Below are 6,000 nucleotides of genomic sequence, written 5' to 3'. Positions count from 1 at the left end.
GTGATTGTGATACGAACCTAGTGAGATTTTTAGAGAAAAAAAGAATGGAAATGTATTATAAAATAGATCTGATAATTTGAGGAATTAGAGAACCTCCAATTTCGGCAAATGCCTATATAATTAATTCATGATTCCATTCGTCAAACATTCTACAGTACTAATACTCTGAAAGCATAATTGTCTGATAGGGAAAAGTCAATAATACCCATACTAGGCTAAGATACTACAAATTATACTAAAGCTAACTTTACCATTAACATAAGCCCATAACGATTAACCCATAACCAATTCAACTCTCAGCCCGCAATCCATGGACCACAACACAACTATCAAACACTAAACAACATGTAATGATAAGTCATCTGAACTAAGTCCTTCAATTCGCATGCCAGAGGGTAGAAAAAACCTTTGAGGTAATTTCTAATGCCTTTGAGGAGTTGAAGGCAGCGATGATTAAACCCCTTGTGATGGCCTTGCCAGATTTTTCAAGGTCTTTTCTCATAGAACGTGATACCTCAAGGGTGGGGAAAGGGCTATTTTGATGCAGGAGGGCAGGCCTTAGGCTTACCTCAGCCATGCCCTTAAGGAAAAGGCTATAGACCCATAATGTTATTTGGGCTATAGACCCATAATATTGTATCTCTCTGCAACCAAACTTACATTTACTCTTTTTAGCAAAAGGAATATGTGCAGCCAAAGTTGCTAAGTGAACCACATGTTCCTCCTTAGTCTTACTGTAGATCAAAATATCATTGAAAAATACAATTAAAACCTCCTTAAGTAGGGCTAAAACGCCTCATTCATTAGCCCTTGAAATGTGGTTGGACCGTTTGCTAATCCAAAAGGCATCACAAGGAACTCATAGTCGTCATGATGAGTCCTAAATGCTGTTTTTGGAATGTCCTATTATTTGACCCTTATTTGGTGGTATCCTAACCTTAGGTCCATTTTTGAAAAGATAGTGGCTCTATGTAGTTCATCAATGAGCTAATCAATGACTGAAATAAGAAATGTGTCCTTGATGGTCTTCTTATTTAGGGTCCGGTAATCAATACACATCCTCCAACTCTCATCGATCTTTCTCATCAATAATACGGGAGAAGAGAATGGTGATTAGCTGAGTTTTTTTATCACTCCAACAGCTAATAATTCTTGCATAATCTTTTCTATTTCTGACTTTTGATAGTATGGGTACCTGTAGGGCCGTACAGAAATAGGAGCATTTCCTTCCTTGAGTGTAATACGATGATAACAATTTCTCTTAGGGGCCAAGAGGCACCCCTTGGGTTCATAAAAAACACCATTGAATTATTGCAAAACCACCTCTAACTCTAGAGGGACTATTGTTTACACCTTCTCTTCTCTTATTACTGAAATCTAGAGAAGTACTCCTCTTCTTTCAACCTTACTTAATTGGGACAGTTTCACACCATCCACCATTTGTGAATGGCTAGGATTTAATCCCTAAGTGTGATAGACCCAGCACCCCGAGTGAAAGTCATAGTAAAGGAAGCAAAATCTCATAAAATAGGCCCAAGTGTCCTCATCCATTGCATGCCAAAAATCACATCACAACCTCCTAGAGGTAGTAAAAAAGAATTTGTAGTAAACATGTGCCTTTGGAGCAATATCTCTGCCCCTCCAGCTTCCTAACACCTAAACATGTGTCTTTAATCATTTCACCATTAGTTATCCTGACTTCTATTTGCTCTTTTGAGTTAAGAGTCAATTGGGCCTTAGGAATGATGATGGGGTCAATGAAAATGTGGGTACTGCTAGTATCCACTAAAATTACCACCGGCTGCCCTATGATTTTACCCAACAATCTCATAGTTCTTGGGCTAGTAGAACCGGCAATAGCATGCAGGGAAATCTTGGGTGCCTCCACCCCAAGATTCTGTATATCTATCTCTTCATTCTCTAGTGTCTGCTCCTCATTCCCCTTCTATTCATTGTCACATTCTTGATCAAATTTCACACTCTCCATGATACACAACTTAGCTTTTCTACATTTATGAGTAGGGTTCCACTTCTCATCGCAATAATAGCACAACCTCTTGTCATTCCTTTCCTTCACCTATGTGGCACTAACATTTTTAATGAGAAATTTTCTCTTAAAAGAAAACCCTTTAGAAACTAAAAATTCATTCCTAGCCCCCATATGAGAGGAACCAATGCTCCTTCCCCCACTAAAACCCCCTAGAGAGGGTGAAATATAAGGATTTGGAGGCTAGTTTATTCTCTCAGAGCTATAAACATATTCCTCTTGGATTTTGGCCAATCCAAAGGCTAAATTTAAATTGTGGGGTTTGAGCATTCTTAAGGGCAATCTAATTTCATCTTCAAACCCGCTAAGGAAACAATTAAGCTTATAGTTCTCAAAAAGTCCCCTCAAGAAATTAGAGAGTACCTCAAATTGGGTCAGATAAGCTGCCACAGTGGTTGTTTGTCTCAGTCTAGTAATTGCTTCCATGATATCATCATAGGATGAGCTCCCAAATCTAACCCACAACGCCTGAATGAAGGCCTCCCAAGTGTGGAAACTGCCAGTCTCTTCTGCATCCTAGAATCAGACTAGCGCATCCCCCTCCATGTAGGAAGAAGACATTAGAATCTTCTGATGATTTGGCATAGGGTGTAGGACAAAATAATGACTAACCTTGTATACCAACCCAGTGGGATTTTCCCCATCAAATCTGAAAAAATCAAGCTTAATATATCTAAATTGCATCCCTCTTGAGGCTCCCGACCCTTTAGATTGGAACTCTTCTTCATGACTTCTGTTATGGTGGTGCTATGGGTGTTGGCGTCCCCCATTTAGAGTTGCTAATAATAGATCTATCTTTTGGGCTAAATCATCCAAGGACTTGTGATGGCTTTCTATTCGTTGTTCTTGTAGGTCCTAGTTCATTCCTAGAACCAACTTCACAAACTCCTTGTATAGGGTGCCTTCTGCCACAGCTGTTGTGGATTCCAAGATCTTGTTGCTTTAATGCCAATTGATAAGAACGCAGTGGGATTTTTAGAGAGAAAATGAATGTAAATGTATTGTAAAATAGATATGATAATTCAAAGAATCAGAGGATTTCCAATTTTGGCAAATGCCTATGTAATTAATTCATGATTTCATTCGTAGAACATTCTACAATACTAATACTCTAAAAGCATAACTGATTGACAGGGAAAAGTCAAAAATACCCTTATTGGGGCTAAGATACTACAGTTTATACTAAGGCTAACTCTACCATTAATATAAGCCCATTAACGATTAACCCATAACCAATTCAACTCTTTAACCTACAACCCATGGCCCACGACACAACTGTTAAACACTAAACAACATGTAACGATAAGTCATCTGAACCAAGTCTTTCAATTCGCATGCCAGAGGGTAGAAAATACCCTAGGTCCGTAACAGATTGATTTAAAAACTATTCAAAACGGCGTGATTGTGAATGAAAAATTTAAGATAAAGAGTAGCAGGGAATAGACCGATGGGTGAATTGTCGAACTTCAATTAAGTTGGATTATAGGGGGAGATGGAAACCCTACGGACCTTTATACCTTGGCTGCATTGTATGTTTGCCTATACACCATTGATATTGCCAATTAGGCTCATACTAAACCATTCTTTAAAAGCCCTTTAAATTATTCTAGGTACTTCTGCCTCACTATGTTCTTATTACTTTCATGCCCATTTAATTGTGTTCAATCATACTAAAAATGGGGTCTAAGGCTTAAAAGCATCACATGTTGCCGTGAATTTATACCCCACCTATTGTCCATGCTAATATGTTTGGCAGTGGGATATATCATTATATAGGGAAAAGTATACTTTAGAATCTCAAATTATAGGAATTTTACACTTTGCACCTTAAATTATTAAAACTAACGCTCGTTTATTTTCGCAAATGAGATAAGATGAAATAAGTTGAGATTAAAATTAAAAGTTAAATAAAATATTATTCGAATATATTTTTAAATATTATTTTTGTTTTGAAATTTGAAAAAGTTGAATTGTTTATTTTATTTTGTGTGAAAATTTAAAAATTTTGTAATGATTAGATGAGATGAGTTAATAATAATTGTGAAAACATAATTGAATTCTAATTTGATTATGGCATTGAGATGAATAAAAAACACTTGACATAGTACAATCTTGGTTATTATCTTAATAGGAAGAGCAAAGTGTCGGTTCCTGATAATTTGAGAGTGTATAGTGGCAGTTTTATGGTAAGTTAATTTGAGAGTAAAATTGTAGCCATCCCTATTTTTATTTTTAATATTTTATAAATCTTTTAATAGTGGTTAAGCCAACATCAGAGAAGTTTATTAGAGCATAGATTTTCAACATGGCTCATATCTTTCGGGGCATGTTACTTTCCATTCCAAGACAGCTCAGAATTCCACAGGGCATCAATGGCAGCTTAGACGACTTCTTGTTTATATGACTTCCTTGAGATGCAAGCTGATGTGATTGGGACCCAGAATTCAGGGAGATATTTATTAAAGAGCTGTTTCATGAAAAGGTTGTTGCAGACTATGTATGGCCTTTGTTAGCTGCGATATAGATTAATCATTGATCTTCTCATTCAAATGATGAGTACTAGCTACCACCCATCTCAAAAAGAAAGCTTAAGCACCCTACTAATCATGCTTTCTTGATGATCCAATTCCTTTTTTATTATATATAAATTTAATAATAGTTAAGAAATTTCAAGAACAACTGTTTTTTTTTTTATTGGAATTAGATCATCAATTGTGTTTGATTAGTAAAGTAATTTCAGATATTTTATGAACAATAATTAAATAATAATAAAATAATAAATAATAGTGAAATATTATCAGAATACTCAACTATCCAAACTAGTCAGAAAATACTCTAGTGAGTTTGATAACCACTTTTCATAGTATATAAATCTAAGATTTGAAGCAATACTTTTGTCAATCTAGAAATAATTCTCATGAGATGAATCATAATTTTCATCATGATGCCATAATTTTCATCTTGGCTGTGATGTCCCTAGATTTGTTTGTTGGATCTAAGGTATCATTAATCCCAAAGGGGTTATTATAGGATGGCACGAATAACTATATATAGAATTATATTATTTTATAAGTTCATGGATAAACGCATTATTCCTGGAATAATATATATATTTATATATATATATATATATATAATTTGATTAGGATGAAACACATACATGTATCAAACAAGACAAAAAGAAAAACAAAAGATGTAAAGAAGACATAGATGTGACAAAAATTTATGAGAAAAGGACTATACATTCTGGTCCTCACACCTCTGCAAATCCTTATCACATGACAGCTATTCAATGTATAAATAAATAGGGGGTGGGGTTATCCTGCAAGTGATTAGGAATCGTTTCTATATTATATTAAGATAAGATTGTTTTAAATGAAATGAATAAAATTTTATTATAATAAATTATTTTATTATTATTATTATTTTTAGATTTAAAAATATTAAATTATTTATTATATTTTGTGTAAAAAAATTATAATGATGAGATAAGATGATATGAAATATTTTCTATATCTAAACAAGTCCTAAATTTAAAAAGCTCAAACCATGTCTTTCTTTTATTTTGAGAATAAAAAATTATATACATTGTATTATTATCATATTAAGTATGATGTGATACATTTATCACCATTAAATGATCTTTTATTATATATTTTTTTATGTGATAAATATATTACATACCACTCAGTATGATAAAAATATGATACATAACATTACTCTTTAAAAATATACGAGGAAGCTCTCATTTACTAGCCGGAAACTCATATAATCTCATTAATGTATCATTAAATTTTGAACTTCCATTATGTATTTCAACTTCAATCTCATTAAGTACTATTTAATCCAATCTTAACATAAAATTAAAAACAACTGGACCAAAAAAACTCATCTAAAGTAAGGATCCCATTTAATTTTACTTTCTTAAAATAAAAAAATAAAAAAACAGAACA

Source organism: Juglans regia, chromosome 11, assembly GCF_001411555.2.
Source record: "Juglans regia cultivar Chandler chromosome 11, Walnut 2.0, whole genome shotgun sequence".
Classification (NCBI taxonomy): Eukaryota; Viridiplantae; Streptophyta; class Magnoliopsida; order Fagales; family Juglandaceae; genus Juglans; species Juglans regia.
Note: the sequence above shows the minus strand (reverse complement) of the source record.